The sequence below is a fragment of the Triturus cristatus genome, unplaced genomic scaffold (genome assembly GCF_964204655.1).
Source record: "Triturus cristatus unplaced genomic scaffold, aTriCri1.1 SCAFFOLD_183, whole genome shotgun sequence".
Lineage (NCBI taxonomy): Eukaryota > Metazoa > Chordata > Amphibia > Caudata > Salamandridae > Triturus > Triturus cristatus.
This window is the reverse complement of record NW_028187963.1, coordinates 669,664-687,762: the sequence shown is the minus strand read 5'-3', so window position 1 is coordinate 687,762 and position 18,099 is coordinate 669,664.

Here is an 18,099-nt window from a genome sequence, read left to right as displayed (position 1 = left end):
CGTACTCTGGCCTACTGGTTAAGGTCTTAACTCTTACTCTGGCCTAATAGCTAAGGTCTAAGACTCGTACTCTGGCCTAATAGCTAAGGTCTTAGACTCGTACTCTGGCCTACTGGTTAAGGTCTTAACTCTTACTCTGGCCTAATAGCTAAGGTCTAGACTCGTACTCTGGCCTAATGGTTAAGGTCTTAAGTTTTATTCTGGCCTAATAGCTAAGGTCTTAACTCTTACTCTGGCCTAATAGGTAAGGTCTTAGACTCGTACTCTGGTCTACTGGTTAAGGTCTTAACTCTTACTCTGGCCTAGTGGTCAAGGTCTTAACTCTTACTCTGGCCTAATACCTAAGGTCTTAGACTCATACTCTGGCCTAATGGTTAAGGTCTTAACTCTTACTTTGGCCTAATAGCTAAGGTATTAGACTCATACTCTGGCCTAATGGTTAAGGTCTTAACTCTTACTCTGGCCTAATAGCTAAGGTCTTAACTCTTACTCTGGCCTAATAGCTTAGGACTTAGACTCATACTCTGGCCTACTGGTTAAGGTCTTAACTCTTACTCTGGCCTAATAGCTAAGGTCTTAACTCTTACTCTGGCCTACTGGTTAAGGTCTTAACTCTTACTCTGGCCTACTGGTTAAGGTCTTAACTTTTACTCTGGCCTAATAGCTAATGTCTTAGACTCGTACTCTGACCTAATGGTTAAGGTCTTAACTCTTACTCTGACCTAATAGCTAAGGTCTTAGACTCATATTCTGGCCTAATAGCTAATGTCTTAACTCTTACTCTGGCCTACTGGTTAAGGTCTTAACTCTTACTCTGGCCTACTGGTTAAGGTCTTAACTCTTACTCTGGCCTAATAGCTAAGGTCTTAGACTCGTACTCTGGCCTAATGGTTAAGGTCTTAACTCTTACTCTGGCCTTATAGCTAAGGTCTTAACACTTACTCTGGCCTACTGGTTAAGGTCTTAACTCTTACTCTGGCCTACTGGTTAAGGTCTTAACTCTTACTCTGGCCTAATAGCTAAGGTCTTAGACTCGTACTCTGGCCTAATGGTTAAGGTCTTAACTCTTACTCTGGCCTAATAGTTAAGGTCTTAGACTCGTACTATGGCCTAATGGTTAAGGTCTTAACTCTTACTCTGGCCTACTGGTTAAGGTCTTAACTCTGACTCTGGCCTAATAGCTAAGGTCTTAACTCTTACTCTGGCCTAATAGCTAAGGTCTTAGACTCGTACTCTGGCCTACTGGTTAAGGTCTTAACTCTTACTCTGGCATACTGGTTAATGTCTTAACTCTTACTCTGGCCTAATACCTAAGGTCTTAGACTCGTACTCTGGCCTAATGGTTAAGGTCTTAACTCTTACTCTGGCCGAATAGCTAAGGTATTAGACTCGTACTCTGGCCTAATGGTTAAGGTCTTAACTCTTACTCTGGCCTAATAGCTATGGTCTTAACTCTTACTCTGGCCTAATAGCTTAGGTCTTAGACTCGTACTCTGGCCTACTGGTTAAGGTCTTAACTCTTACTCTGGCCTAATCGCTAAGGTCTTAACTCTTACTCTGGCCTACTGGTTAAGGTCTTAACTCTTACTCTGGCCTACTGGTTAAGGTCTTAACTCTTACTCTGGCCTACTGGTTAAGGTCTTAACTCTTACTCTGGCCTACTGGTTAAGGTCTTAACTTTTACTCTGGCCTAATAGCTAATGTCTTAGACTCGTACTCTGACCTAATGGTTAAGGTCTTAACTCTTACTCTGACCTAATAGCTAAGGTCTTAGACTCATATTCTGGCCTAATAGCTAATGTCTTAACTCTTACTCTGGCCTACTGGTTAAGGTCTTAACTCTTACTCTGGCCTACTGGTTAAGGTCTTAACTCTTACTCTGGCCTAATAGCTAAGGTCTTAGACTCGTACTCTGGCCTAATGGTTAAGGTCTTAACTCTTACTCTGGCCTTATAGCTAAGGTCTTAACACTTACTCTGGCCTACTGGTTAAGGTCTTAACTCTTACTCTGGCCTACTGGTTAAGGTCTTAACTCTTACTCTGGCCTAATAGCTAAGGTCTTAGACTCGTACTCTGGCCTAATGGTTAAGGTCTTAACTCTTACTCTGGCCTAATAGTTAAGGTCTTAGACTCGTACTATGGCCTAATGGTTAAGGTCTTAACTCTTACTCTGGCCTACTGGTTAAGGTCTTAACTCTGACTCTGGCCTAATAGCTAAGGTCTTAACTCTTACTCTGGCCTAATAGCTAAGGTCTTAGACTCGTACTCTGGCCTACTGGTTAAGGTCTTAACTCTTACTCTGGCATACTGGTTAATGTCTTAACTCTTACTCTGGCCTAATACCTAAGGTCTTAGACTCGTACTCTGGCCTAATGGTTAAGGTCTTAACTCTTACTCTGGCCGAATAGCTAAGGTATTAGACTCGTACTCTGGCCTAATGGTTAAGGTCTTAACTCTTACTCTGGCCTAATAGCTATGGTCTTAACTCTTACTCTGGCCTAATAGCTTAGGTCTTAGACTCGTACTCTGGCCTACTGGTTAAGGTCTTAACTCTTACTCTGGCCTAATCGCTAAGGTCTTAACTCTTACTCTGGCCTACTGGTTAAGGTCTTAACTCTTACTCTGGCCTACTGGTTAAGGTCTTAACTCTTACTCTGGCCTAATAGCTAAGGTCTTAACTCTTACTCTGGCCTACTGGTTAAGGTCTTAACTCTTACTCTGGCCTACTGGTTAAGGTCTTAACTCTTACTCTGGCCTAATAGCTAAGGTCTTAGACTCGTATTCTGGCCTAATAGCTAATGTCTTAGTCTCGTACTCTGGCCTAATGGTTAAGGTCTTAACTCTTACTCTTGCCTAATAGAAAAGGTCTTAGACTCGTACTCTTGCCTAATAGCTAAGGTCTTAGACTCGTACTCTGGCCTAATAGCTAAGGTCTTAGACTCGTACTCTGGCCTACTGGTTAAGGTCTTAACTCTTACTCTGGCCTAATAGCTAAGGTCTTAGACTCGTACTCTGGCCTAATAGCTAAGGTCTTAGACTCGTACTCTGGCCTACTGGTTAAGGTCTTAACTCTTACTCTGGCCTAATACCTAAGGTCTTAGACTCGTACTCTGGCCTAATGGTTAAGGTCTTAACTCTTACTCTGGCCGAATAGCTAAGGTATTAGACTCGTACTCTGGCCTAATGGTTAAGGACTTAACTCTTACTCTGGCCTAATAGCTATGGTCTTAACTCTTACTCTGGCCTAATAGCTTAGGTCTTAGACTCGTACTCTGGCCTACTGGTTAAGGTCTTAACTCTTACTCTGGCCTAATCGCTAAGGTCTTAACTCTTACTCTGGCCTACTGGTTAAGGTCTTAACTCTTACTCTGGCGTACTGGTTAAGGTCTTAACTCTTATTCTGGCCTAATAGCTAAGGTCTTAACTCTTACTCTGGCCTACTGGTTAAGGTCTTAACTCTTACTCTGGCCTACTGGTTAAGGTCTTAACTCTTACTCTGGCCTAATAGCTAAGGTCTTAGACTCGTATTCTGGCCTAATAGCTAATGTCTTAGTCTCGTACTCTGGCCTAATGGTTAAGGTCTTAACTCTTACTCTTGCCTAATAGAAAAGGTCTTAGACTCGTACTCTTGCCTAATAGCTAAGGTCTTAGACTCGTACTCTGGCCTAATAGCTAAGGTCTTAGACTCGTACTCTGGCCTACTGGTTAAGGTCTTAACTCTTACTCTGGCCTAATAGCTAAGGTCTTAGACTCGTACTCTGGCCTAATAGCTAAGGTCTTAGACTCGTACTCTGGCCTACTGGTTAAGGTCTTAACTCTTACTCTGGCCTAATAGCTAAGGTCTAAGATTCGTACTCTGGCCTAATAGCTAAGGTCTTAGACTCGTACTCTGGCCTACTGGTTAAGGTCTTAACTCTTACTCTGGCCTAATAGCTAAGGTCTTAGACTCGTACTCTGGCCTACTGGTTAAGGTCTTAACTCTTACTCTGGCCTAATCGCTAAGGTCTTAACTCTTACTCTGGCCTACTGGTTAAGGTCTTAACTCTTACTCTGGCCTACTGGTTAAGGTCTTAACTCTTACTCTGGTCTAATAGCTAAGGTCTTAACTCTTACTCTGGCCTACTGGTTAAGGTCTTAACTCTTACTCTGGCCTACTGGTTAAGGTCTTAACTCTTACTCTGGCCTAATAGCTAAGGTCTTAGACTCGTATTCTGGCCTAATAGCTAATGTCTTAGTCTCGTACTCTGGCCTAATGGTTAAGGTCTTAACTCTTACTCTTGCCTAATAGAAAAGGTCTTAGACTCGTACTCTTGCCTAATAGCTAAGGTTTTAGACTCGTACTCTGGCCTACTGGTTAAGGTCTTAACTCTTACTCTGGCCTAATAGCTAAGGTCTAAGACTCGTACTCTGGCCTAATAGCTAAGGTCTTAGACTCGTACTCTGGCCTACTGGTTAAGGTCTTAACTCTTACTCTGGCCTAATAGCTAAGGTCTTAGACTCGTACTCTGGCCTAATGGTTAAGGTCTTAAGTCTTATTCTGGCCTAATAGCTAAGGTCTTAACTCTTACTCTGGCCTAATAGGTAAGGTCTTAGACTCGTACTCTGGTCTACTGGTTAAGGTCTTAACTCTTACTCTGGCCTAGTGGTCAAGGTCTTAACTCTTACTCTGGCCTAATACCTAAGGTCTTAGACTCATACTCTGGCCTAATGGTTAAGGTCTTAACTCTTACTTTGGCCTAATAGCTAAGGTATTAGACTCATACTCTGGCCTAATGGTTAAGGTCTTAACTCTTACTCTGGCCTAATAGCTAAGGTCTTAACTCTTACTCTGGCCTAATAGCTTAGGACATAGACTCATACTCTGGCCTACTGGTTAAGGTCTTAACTCTTACTCTGGCCTAATAGCTAAGGTCTTAACTCTTACTCTGGCCTACTGGTTAAGGTCTTAACTCTTACTCTGGCCTACTGGTTAAGGTCTTAACTCTTACTCTGGCCTAATAGCTAAGGTCTTAGACTCGTACTCTGACCTAATGGTTAAGGTCTTAACTCTTACTCTGACCTAATAGCTAAGGTCTTAGACTTATATTCTGGCCTAATAGCTAATGTCTTAACTCTTACTCTGGCCTACTGGTTAAGGTCTTAACTCTTACTCTGGCCTACTGGTTAAGGTCTTAACTCTTACTCTGGCCTAATAGCTAAGGTCTTAGACTCGTACACTGGCCTAATGGTTAAGGTCTTAACTCTTACTCTGGCCTTATAGCTAAGGTCTTAACACTTACTCTGGCCTACTGGTTAAGGTCTTAACTCTTACTCTGGCCTAATGGTTAAGGTCTTACCTCTTACTCTGGCCTAATAGTTAAGGTCTTAGACTCGTACTATGGCCTAATGGTTAAGGTCTTAACTCTTACTCTGGCCTTCTGGTTAAGGTCTTAACTCTGACTCTGGCCTAATAGCTAAGGTCTTAACTCTTACTCTGGCCTAATAGCTAAGGTCTTAGACTCGTACTCTGGCCTACTGGTTAAGGTCTTAACTCTTACTCTGGCCTACTGGTTAAGGTCTTAACTCTTACTCTGGCCTAATACCTAAGGTCTTAGACTCGTACTCTGGCCTAATGGTTAAGGTCTTAACTCTTACTCTGGCCGAATAGCTAAGGTATTAGATTCATACTCTGGCCTAATGGTTAAGGTCTTAACTCTTACTCTGGCCTAATAGCTATGGTCTTAACTCTTACTCTGGCCTAATAGCTTAGGTGTTAGACTCGTACTCTGGCCTACTGGTTAAGGTCTTAACTCCTACTCTGGCCTAATCGCTAAGGTCTTAACTCTTACTCTGGCCTACTGGTTAAGGTCTTAACTCTTACTCTGGCCTACTGGTTAAGGTCTTAACTCTTACTCTGGCCTAATAGCTAAGGTCTTAACTCTTACTCTGGCCTACTGGTTAAGGTCTTAACTCTTACTCTGGCCTACTGGTTAAGGTCTTAACTCTTACTCTGGCCTAATAGCTAAGGTCTTAGACTCGTATTCTGGCCTAATAGCTAATGTCTTAGTCCCGTACTCTGGCCTAATGGTTAAGGTCTTAACTCTTACTCTTGCCTAATAGAAAAGGTCTTAGATTCGTACTCTTGCCTAATAGCTAAGGTCTTAGACTCGTACTCTGGCCTAATAGCTAAGGTCTTAGACTCGTACTCTGGCCTACTGGTTAAGGTCTTAACTCTTACTCTGGCCTAATAGCTAAGGTCTAAGACTCGTACTCTGGCCTAATAGCTAAGGTCTTAGACTCGTACTCTGGCCTACTGGTTAAGGTCTTAACTCTTACTCTGGCCTAATAGCTAAGGTCTTAGACTCGTACTCTGGCCTAATGGTTAAGGTCTTAAGTCTTATTCTGGCCTAATAGCTAAGGTCTTAACTCTTACTCTGGCCTAATAGGTAAGGTCTTAGACTCGTACTCTGGTCTACTGGTTAAGGTCTTAACTCTTACTCTGGCCTAGTGGTCAAGGTCTTAACTCTTACTCTGGCCTAATACCTAAGGTCTTAGACTCATACTCTGGCCTAATGGTTAAGGTCTTAACTCTTACTTTGGCCTAATAGCTAAGGTATTAGACTCATACTCTGGCCTAATGGTTAAGGTCTTAACTCTTACTCTGGCCTAATAGCTAAGGTCTTAACTCTTACTCTGGCCTAATAGCTTAGGACTTAGACTCATACTCTGGCCTACTGGTTAAGGTCTTAACTCTTACTCTGGCCTAATAGCTAAGGTCTTAACTCTTACTCTGGCCTACTGGTTAAGGTCTTAACTCTTACTCTGGCCTACTGGTTAAGGTCTTAACTCTTACTCTGGCCTAATAGCTAATGTCTTAGACTCGTACTCTGACCTAATGGTTAAGGTCTTAGACTCATATTCTGGCCTAATAGCTAATGTCTTAACTCTTACTCTGGCCTACTGGTTAAGGTCTTAACTCTTACTCTGGCCTACTGGTTAAGGTCTTAACTCTTACTCTGGCCTAATAGCTAAGGTCTTAGACTCGTACTCTGGCCTAATGGTTAAGGTCTTAACTCTTACTCTGGCCTTATAGCTAAGGTCTTAACACTTACTCTGGCCTACTGGTTAAGGTCTTAACTCTTACTCTGGCCTACTGGTTAAGGTCTTAACTCTTACTCTGGCCTAATAGCTAAGGTCTTAGACTCGTACTCTGGCCTAATGGTTAAGGTCTTAACGCTTACTCTGGCCTAATAGTTAAGGTCTTAGACTCGTACTATGGCCTAATGGTTAAGGTCTTAACTCTTACTCTGGCCTACTGGTTAAGGTCTTAACTCTGATTCTGGCCTAATAGCTAAGGTCTTAACTCTTACTCTGGCCTAATAGCTAAGGTCTTAGACTCGTACTCTGGCCTACTGGTTAAGGTCTTAACTCTTACTCTGGCCTACTGGTTAAGGTCTTAACTCTTACTCTGGCCTAATACCTAAGGTCTTAGACTCGTACTCTGGCCTAATGGTTAAGGTCTTAACTCTTACTCTGGCCGAATAGCTAAGGTATTAGACTCGTACTCTGGCCTAATGGTTAAGGTCTTAACTCTTACTCTGGCCTAATAGCTATGGTCTTAACTCTTACTCTGGCCTAATAGCTTAGGTCTTAGACTCGTACTCTGGCCTACTGGTTAAGGTCTTAACTCTTACTCTGGCCTAATCGCTAAGGTCTTAACTCTTACTCTGGCCTACTGGTTAAGGTCTTAACTCTTACTCTGGCCTACTGGTTAAGGTCTTAACTCTTACTCTGGCCTAATAGCTAAGGTCTTAACTCTTACTCTGGCCTACTGGTTAAGGTCTTAACTCTTACTCTGGCCTACTGGTTAAGGTCTTAACTCTTACTCTGGCCTAATAGCTAAGGTCTTAGACTCGTATTCTGGCCTAATAGCTAATGTCTTAGTCTCGTACTCTGGCCTAATGGTTAAGGTCTTAACTCTTACTCTTGCCTAATAGAAAAGGTCTTAGACTCGTACTCTTGCCTAATAGCTAAGGTCTTAGACTCGTACTCTGGCCTAATAGCTAAGGTCTTAGACTCGTACTCTGGCCTACTGGTTAAGGTCTTAACTCTTACTCTGGCCTAATAGCTAAGGTCTTAGACTCGTACTCTGGCCTAATAGCTAAGGTCTTAGACTCGTACTCTGGCCTACTGGTGAAGGTCTTAACTCTTACTCTGGCCTAATACCTAAGGTCTTAGACTCGTACTCTGGCCTAATGGTTAAGGTCTTAACTCTTACTCTGGCCGAATAGCTAAGGTATTAGACTCATACTCTGGCCTAATGGTTAAGGACTTAACTCTAACTCTGGCCTAATAGCTATGGTCTTAACTCTTACTCTGGCCTAATAGCTTAGGTCTTAGACTCGTACTCTGGCCTACTGGTTAAGGTCTTAACTCTTACTCTGGCCTAATCGCTAAGGTCTTAACTCTTACTCTGGCCTACTGGTTAAGGTCTTAACTCTTACTCTGGCCTACTGGTTAAGGTCTTAACTCTTACTCTGGCCTAATAGCTAAGGTCTTAACTCTTACTCTGGCCTACTGGTTAAGGTCTTAACTCTTACTCTGGCCTACTGGTTAAGGTCTTAACTCTTACTCTGGCCTAATAGCTAAGGTCTTAGACTCGTATTCTGGCCTAATAGCTAATGTCTTAGTCTCGTACTCTGGCCTAATGGTTAAGGTCTTAACTCTTACTCTTGCCTAATAGAAAAGGTCTTAGACTCGTACTCTTGCCTAATAGCTAAGGTCTTAGACTCGTACTCTGGCCTAATAGCTAAGGTCTTTGACTCGTACTCTGGCCTACTGGTTAAGGTCTTAACTCTTACTCTGGCCTAATAGCTAAGGTCTTAGACTCATACTCTGGCCTAATAGCTAAGGTCTTAGACTCGTACTCTGGCCTACTGGTTAAGGTCTTAACTCTTACTCTGGCCTAATAGCTAAGGTCTAAGACTCGTACTCTGGCCTAATAGCTAAGGTCTTAGACTCATACTCTGGCCTACTGGTTAAGGTCTTAACACTTACTCTGGCCTAATAGCTAAGGTCTTAGACTCGTACTCTGGCCTACTGGTTAAGGTCTTAACTCTTACTCTGGCCTAATCGCTAAGGTCTTAACTCTTACTCTGGCCTACTGGTTAAGGTCTTAACTCTTACTCTGGCCTACTGGTTAAGGTCTTAACTCTTACTCTGGCCTAATAGCTAAGGTCTTAACTCTTACTCTGGCCTACTGGTTAAGGTCTTAACTCTTACTCTGGCCTACTGGTTAAGGTCTTAACTCTTACTCTGGCCTAATAGCTAAGGTCTTAGACTCGTATTCTGGCCTAATAGCTAATGTCTTAGTCTCGTACTCTGGCCTAATGGTTAAGGTCTTAACTCTTACTCTTGCCTAATAGAAAAGGTCTTAGACTCGTACTCTTGCCTAATAGCTAAGGTCTTAGACTCGTACTCTGGCCTAATAGCTAAGGTCTTAGACTCGTACTCTGGCCTACTGGTTAAGGTCTTAACTCTTACTCTGGCCTAATAGCTAAGGTCTTAGACTCGTACTCTGGCCTAATAGCTAAGGTCTTAGACTCGTACTCTGGCCTACTGGTTAAGGTCTTAACTCTTACTCTCGCCTAATAGCTAAGGTCTAAGACTCGTACTCTGGCCTAATAGCTAAGGTCTTAGACTCGTACTCTGGCCTACTGGTTAAGGTCTTAACTCTTACTCTGGCCTAATAGCTAAGGTCTTAGACTCGTACTCTGGCCTAATGGTTAAGGTCTTAAGTCTTATTCTGGCCTAATAGCTAAGGTCTTAACTCTTACTCTGGCCTAATAGGTAAGGTCTTAGACTCGTACTCTGGTCTACTGGTTAAGGTCTTAACTCTTACTCTGGCCTAGTGGTCAAGGTCTTAACTCTTACTCTGGCCTAATACCTAAGGTCTTAGACTTGTACTCTGGCCTAATGGTTAAGGTCTTAACTCTTACTCTGGCCTAATAGCTAAGGTATTAGACTCATACTCTGGCCTAATGGTTAAGGTCTTAACTCTTACTCTGGCCTAATAGCTAAGGTCTTAACTCTTACTCTGGCCTAATAGCTTAGGACTTAGACTCATACTCTGGCCTACTGGTTAAGGTCTTAACTCTTACTGTGGCCTAATAGCTAAGGTCTTAACTCTTACTCTGGCCTACTGGTTAAGGTCTTAACTCTTACTCTGGCCTACTGGTTAAGGTCTTAACTCTTACTCTGGCCTAATAGCTAAGGTCTTAGACTCGTACTCTGACCTAATGGTTAAGGTCTTAACTCTTACTCTGACCTAATAGCTAAGGTCTTAGACTCATATTCTGGCCTAATAGCTAATGTCTTAACTCTTACTCTGGCCTACTGGTTAAGGTCTTAACTCTTACTCTGGCCTACTGGTTAAGGTCTTAACTCTTACTCTGGCCTAATAGCTAAGGTCTTAGACTCGTACTCTGGCCTAATGGTTAAGGTCTTAACTCTTACTCTGGCCTTATAGCTAAGGTCTTAACACTTACTCTGGCCTACTGGTTAAGGTCTTAACTCTTACTCTGGCCTAATGGTTAAGGTCTTACCTCTTACTCTGGCCTAATAGTTAAGGTCTTAGACTCGTACTATGGCCTAATGGTTAAGGTCTTAACTCTTACTCTGGCCTACTGGTTAAGGTCTTAACTCTTACTCTGGCCTAATAGCTAAGGTCTTAACTCTTACTCTGGCCTAATAGCTAAGGTCTTAGACTCGTACTCTGGCCTACTGGTTAAGGTCTTAACTCTTACTCTGGCCTACTGGTTAAGGTCTTAACTCTTACTCTGGCCTAATACCTAAGGTCTTAGACTCGTACTCTGGCCTAATGGTTAAGGTCTTAACTCTTACTCTGGCCGAATAGCTAAGGTATTAGACTCGTACTCTGGCCTAATGGTCAAGGTCTTAACTCTTACTCTGGCCTAATCGCTAAGGTCTTAACTCTTACTCTGGCCTACTGGTTAAGGTCTTAACTCTTACTCTGGCCTACTGGTTAAGGTCTTAACTCTTACTCTGGCCTAATAGCTAAGGTCTTAACTCTTACTCTGGCCTACTGGTTAAGGTCTTAACTCTTACTCTGGCCTACTGGTTAAGGTCTTAACTCTTACTCTGGCCTAATAGCTAAGGTCTTAGACTCGTATTCTGGCCTAATAGCTAATGTCTTAGTCTCGTACTCTGGCCTAATGGTTAAGGTCTTAACTCTTACTCTTGCCTAATAGAAAAGGTCTTAGATTCGTACTCTTGCCTAATAGCTAAGGTCTTAGACTCGTACTCTGGCCTAATAGCTAAGGTCTTAGAATCGTACTCTGGCCTACTGGTTAAGGTCTTAACTCTTACTCTGGCCTAATAGCTAAGGTCTTAGACTCGTACTCTGGCCTAATAGCTAAGGTCTTAGACTCGTACTCTGGCCTACTGGTTAAGGTCTTAACTCTTACTCTGGCCTAATAGCTAAGGTCTAAGACTCGTACTCTGGCCTAATAGCTAAGGTCTTAGACTCGTACTCTGGCCTACTGGTTAAGGTCTTAACTCTTACTCTGGCCTAATAGCTAAGGTCTTAGACTCGTACTCTGGCCTAATGGTTAAGGTCTTAAGTCTTATTCTGGCCTAATAGCTAAGGTCTTAACTCTTACTCTGGCCTAATAGGTAAGGTCTTAGACTCGTACTCTGGTCTACTGGTTAAGGTCTTAACTCTTACTCTGGCCTAGTGGTCAAGGTCTTAACTCTTACTCTGGCCTAATACCTAAGGTCTTAGACTCATACTCTGGCCTAATGGTTAAGGTCTTAACTCTTACTTTGGCCTAATAGCTAAGGTATTAGACTCATACTCTGGCCTAATGGTTAAGGTCTTAACTCTTACACTGGCCTAATAGCTAAGGTCTTAACTCTTACTCTGGCCTAATAGCTTAGGACTTAGACTCATACTCTGGCCTACTGCTTAAGGTCTTAACTCTTACTCTGGCCTAATAGCTAAGGTCTTAACTCTTACTCTGGCCTACTGGTTAAGGTCTTAACTCTTACTCTGGCCTACTGGTTAAGGTCTTAACTCTTACTCTGGCCTAATAGCTAAGGTCTTAGACTCGTACTCTGACCTAATGGTTAAGGTCTTAACTCTTACTCTGACCTAATAGCTAAGGTCTTAGACTTATATTCTGGCCTAATAGCTAATGTCTTAACTCTTACTCTGGCCTACTGGTTAAGGTCTTAACTCTTACTCTGGCCTACTGGTTAAGGTCTTAACTCTTACTCTGGCCTAATAGCTAAGGTCTTAGACTCGTACACTGGCCTAATGGTTAAGGTCTTAACTCTTACTCTGGCCTTATAGCTAAGGTCTTAACACTTACTCTGGCCTACTGGTTAAGGTCTTAACTCTTACTCTGGCCTAATGGTTAAGGTCTTACCTCTTACTCTGGCCTAATAGTCTTTGGTTACCCTAAATGGAGATAACGATGCCAAAAGCAGATTACACAACTGCCTGTCAGAGCTATCCAACTGGATGCAGGGCCACTATTTAAAATTGAACGCTGACAAATCAGAAATTCTACTCTTTGGTGGGGCCAAACAGCTCTGGGATAACACCTGGTGGCCAACTACTTTAGGTTCTCCACCAATCCCTACAGCATCTGCTAGAAATCTAGGAATTCAGATGGACACCACCTTATCAATGAAAAGCCATGTCTCCCTAATATGTGGCAAAGGATTTGCCATACTAAAAAGGTTGAAAAGAGTCTTCCCCTGGATCCCACTTGAATGTAGACAGATCCTAGTCCAGTCGCTACTAGTGAGCAGGCTGGATTATGGCAACTCACTATTTGTAGGTATGTCGGACTACTTATTTAAAAGACTACAGCTGGTCCAGAATGCCGCAGCAAAAGCTGTCTGCAATAAGAAAAAGTACGATTCAGCCACAAGTTGTCTGAGAGCCTTACACTGGCTGCCCATGAGACAAAGAGCCACGTTCAAAATGCTATGTATTGCCTATAAATCAATTCACAATACTGGCCCCTACATTTTACGAAATAGAATTAAGTTCTATGCCCCAGCGCGGAACTTACGTTCACAATCCTCAGCCAAAGCAGCCACCACTCGGATTAAGTTATCCAGAATGGGCGGAAGTGCTTTCTCTCACATTGCTGCGAAATGTTGGAATGAATTACCCATCAACCTCAGACTCGCGGATTCCTACCCCTCCTTCAAGAAAAAACTAAAAACCGCACTATTCCCCACATCAGATTAATCTATTGGCTTTCTGTCTACTGCCTGGGTTTCACTGTTATTCTTTCCAGCGCCGTGATATCCTTGCAGGATGAATGTTGCGCTCTATAAATACCCTTAACAATAACAATAACAATAGTTAAGGTCTTAGACTCGTACTATGGCCTAATGGTTAAGGTCTTAACTCTTACTCTGGCCTTCTGGTTAAGGTCTTAATTCTGACTCTGGCCTAATAGCTAAGGTCTTAACTCTTACTCTGGCCTAATAGCTAAGGTCTTAGACTCGTACTCTGGCCTACTGGTTAAGGTCTTAACTCTTACTCTGGCCTACTAGTTAAGGTCTTAACTCTTACTCTGGCCTAATACCTAAGGTCTTAGACTCGTACTCTGGCCTAATGGTTAAGGTCTTAACTCTTACTCTGGCCGAATAGCTAAGGTATTAGATTCATACTCTGGCCTAATGGTTAAGGTCTTAACTCTTACTCTGGCCTAATAGCTATGGTCTTAACTCTTACTCTGGCCTAATAGCTTAGGTCTTAGACTCGTACTCTGGCCTACTGGTTAAGGTCTTAACTCCTACTCTGGCCTAATCGCTAAGGTCTTAACTCTTACTCTGGCCTACTGGTTAAGGTCTTAACTCTTACTCTGGCCTACTGGTTAAGGTCTTAACTCTTACTCTGGCCTAATAGCTAAGGTCTTAACTCTTACTCTGGCCTACTGGTTAAGGTCTTAACTCTTACTCTGGCCTACTGGTTAAGGTCTTAACTCTTACTCTGGCCTAATAGCTAAGGTCTTAGACTCGTATTCTGGCCTAATAGCTAATGTCTTAGTCTCGTACTCTGGCCTAATGGTTAAGGTCTTAACTCTTACTCTTGCCTAATAGAAAAGGTCTTAGATTCGTACTCTTGCCTAATAGCTAAGGTCTTAGACTCGTACTCTGGCCTAATAGCTAAGGTCTTAGACTCGTACTCTGGCCTACTGGTTAAGGTCTTAACTCTTACTCTGGCCTAATAGCTAAGGTCTAAGACTCGTACTCTGGCCTAATAGCTAAGGTCTTAGACTCGTACTCTGGCCTACTGGTTAAGGTCTTAACTCTTACTCTGGCCTAATAGCTAAGGTCTTAGACTCGTACTCTGGCCTAATGGTTAAGGTCTTAAGTCTTATTCTGGCCTAATAGCTAAGGTCTTAACTCTTACTCTGGCCTAATAGGTAAGGTCTTAGACTCGTACTCTGGTCTACTGGTTAAGGTCTTAACTCTTACTCTGGCCTAGTGGTCAAGGTCTTAACTCTTACTCTGGCCTAATACCTAAGGTCTTAGACTCATACTCTGGCCTAATGGTTAAGGTCTTAACTCTTACTTTGGCCTAATAGCTAAGGTATTAGACTCATACTCTGGCCTAATGGTTAAGGTCTTAACTCTTACTCTGGCCTAATAGCTAAGGTCTTAACTCTTACTCTGGCCTAATAGCTTAGGACTTAGACTCATACTCTGGCCTACTGGTTAAGGTCTTAACTCTTACTCTGGCCTAATAGCTAAGGTCTTAACTCTTACTCTGGCCTACTGGTTAAGGTCTTAACTCTTACTCTGGCCTACTGGTTAAGGTCTTAACTCTTACTCTGGCCTAATAGCTAATGTCTTAGACTCGTACTCTGACCTAATGGTTAAGGTCTTAACTCTTACTCTGACCTAATAGCTAAGGTCTTAGACTCATATTCTGGCCTAATAGCTAATGTCTTAACTCTTACTCTGGACTACTGGTTAAGGTCTTAACTCTTACTCTGGCCTACTGGTTAAGGTCTTAACTCTTACTCTGGCCTAATAGCTAAGGTCTTAGACTCGTACTCTGGCCTAATGGTTAAGGTCTTAACTCTTACTCTGGCCTAATACTTAAGGTCTTAGACTCGTACTATGGCCTAATGGTTAAGGTCTTAACTCTTACTCTGGCCTACTGGTTAAGGTCTTAACTCTGACTCTGGCCTAATAGCTAAGGTCTTAACTCTTACTCTGGCCTAATAGCTAAGGTCTTAGACTCGTACTCTGGCCTACTGGTTAAGGTCTTAACTCTTACTCTGGCCTACTGGTTAAGGTCTTAACTCTTACTCTGGCCTAATACCTAAGGTCTTACACTCGTACTCTGGCCTAATGGTTAAGGTCTTAACTCTTACTCTGGCCGAATAGCTAAGGTATTAGACTCGTACTCTGGCCTAATGGTTAAGGTCTTAACTCTTACTCTGGCCTAATAGCTATGGTCTTAGACTCGTACTCTGGCCTAATAGCTAAGGTCTTAGACTCGTACTCTGGCCTACTGGTTAAGGTCTTAACTCTTACTCTGGCCTAATAGCTAAGGTCTAAGACTCGTACTCTGGCCTAATAGCTAAGGTCTTAGACTCGTACTCTGGCCTACTGGTTAAGGTCTTAACTCTTACTCTGGCCTAATAGCTAAGGTCTTAGACTCGTACTCTGGCCTAATGGTTAAGGTCTTAAGTCTTATTCTGGCCTAATAGCTAAGGTCTTAACTCTTACTCTGGCCTAATAGGTAAGGTCTTAGACTCGTACTCTGGTCTACTGGTTAAGGTCTTAACTCTTACTCTGGCCTAGTGGTCAAGGTCTTAACTCTTACTCTGGCCTAATACCTAAGGTCTTAGACTCATACTCTGGCCTAATGATTAAGGTCTTAACTCTTACTTTGGCCTAATAGCTAAGGTATTAGACTCATACTCTGGCCTAATGGTTAAGGTCTTAACTCTTACTCTGGCCTAATAGCTAAGGTCTTAACTCTTACTCTGGCCTAATAGCTTAGGACTTAGACTCATACTCTGGCCTACTGGTTAAGGTCTTAACTCTTACTCTGGCCTAATAGCTAAGGTCTTAACTCTTACTCTGGCCTACTGGTTAAGGTCTTAACTCTTACTCTGGCCTACTGGTTAAGGTCTTAACTCTTACTCTGGCCTAATAGCTAATGTCTTAGACTCGTACTCTGACCTAATGGTTAAGGTCTTAACTCTTACTCTGACCTAATAGCTAAGGTCTTAGACTCATATTCTGGCCTAATAGCTAATGTCTTAACTCTTACTCTGGACTACTGGTTAAGGTCTTAACTCTTACTCTGGCCTACTGGTTAAGGTCTTAACTCTTACTCTGGCCTAATAGCTAAGGTCTTAGACTCGTACTCTGGCCTAATGGTTAAGGTCTTAACTCTTACTCTGGCCTTATAGCTAAGGTCTTAACACTTACTCTGGCCTACTGGTTAAGGTCTTAACTCTTACTCTGGCCTACTGGTTAAGGTCTTAACTCTTACTCTGGCCTAATAGCTAAGGTCTTAGACTCGTACTCTGGCCTAATGGTTAAGGTCTTAACTCTTACTCTGGCCTAATACTTAAGGTCTTAGACTCGTACTATGGCCTAATGGTTAAGGTCTTAACTCTTACTCTGGCCTACTGGTTAAGGTCTTAACTCTGACTCTGGCCTAATAGCTAAGGTCTTAACTCTTACTCTGGCCTAATAGCTAAGGTCTTAGACTCGTACTCTGGCCTACTGGTTAAGGTCTTAACTCTTACTCTGGCCTACTGGTTAAGGTCTTAACTCTTACTCTGGCCTAATACCTAAGGTCTTAGACTCGTACTCTGGCCTAATGGTTAAGGTCTTAACTCTTACTCTGGCCGAATAGCTAAGGTATTAGACTCGTACTCTGGCCTAATGGTTAAGGTCTTAACTCTTACTCTGGCCTAATAGCTATGGTCTTAACTCTTACTCTGGCCTAATAGCTTAGGTCTTAGACTCGTACTCTGGCCTACTGGTTAAGGTCTTAACTCTTACTCTGGCCTAATCGCTAAGGTCTTAACTCTTACTCTGGCCTACTGGTTAAGGTCTTAACTCTTACTCTGGCCTACTGGTTAAGGTCTTAACTCTTACTCTGGCCTAATAGCTAAGGTCTTAACTCTTACTCTGGCCTACTGGTTAAGGTCTTAACTCTTACTCTGGCCTAATAGCTAAGGTCTTAGACTCGTATTCTGGCCTAATAGCTAATGTCTTAGTCTCGTACTCTGGCCTAATGGTTAAGGTCTTAACTCTTACTCTTGCCTAATAGAAAAGGTCTTAGACTCGTACTCTTGCCTAATAGCTAAGGTCTTAGACTCGTACTCTGGCCTAATAGCTTAGGTCTTAGACTCGTACTCTGGCCTACTGGTTAAGGTCTTAACTCTTACTCTGGCCTAATAGCTAAGGTCTTAGACTCGTACTCTGGCCTAATAGCTAAGGTCTTAGACTCGTACTCTGGCCTACTGGTTAAGGTCTTAACTCTTACTCTGGCCTAATACCTAAGGTCTTAGACTCGTACTCTGGCCTAATGGTTAAGGTCTTAACTCTTACTCTGGCCGAATAGCTAAGGTATTAGACTCGTACTCTGGCCTAATGGTTAAGGACTTAACTCTTACTCTGGCCTAATAGCTATGGTCTTAACTCTTACTCTGGCCTAATAGCTTAGGTCTTAGACTCGTACTCTGGCCTACTGGTTAAGGTCTTAACTCTTACTCTGGCCTAATCGCTAAGGTCTTAACTCTTACTCTGGCCTACTGGTTAAGGTCTTAACTCTTACTCTGGCCTACTGGTTAAGGTCTTAACTCTTACTCTGGCCTAATAGCTAAGGTCTTAACTCTTACTCTGGCCTACTGGTTAAGGTCTTAACTCTTACTCTGGCCTACTGGTTAAGGTCTTAACTCTTACTCTGGCCTAATAGCTAAGGTCTTAGACTCGTATTCTGGCCTAATAGCTAATGTCTTAGTCTCGTACTCTGGCCTAATGGTTAAGGTCTTAACTCTTACTCTTGCCTAATAGAAAAGGTCTTAGACTCGTACTCTT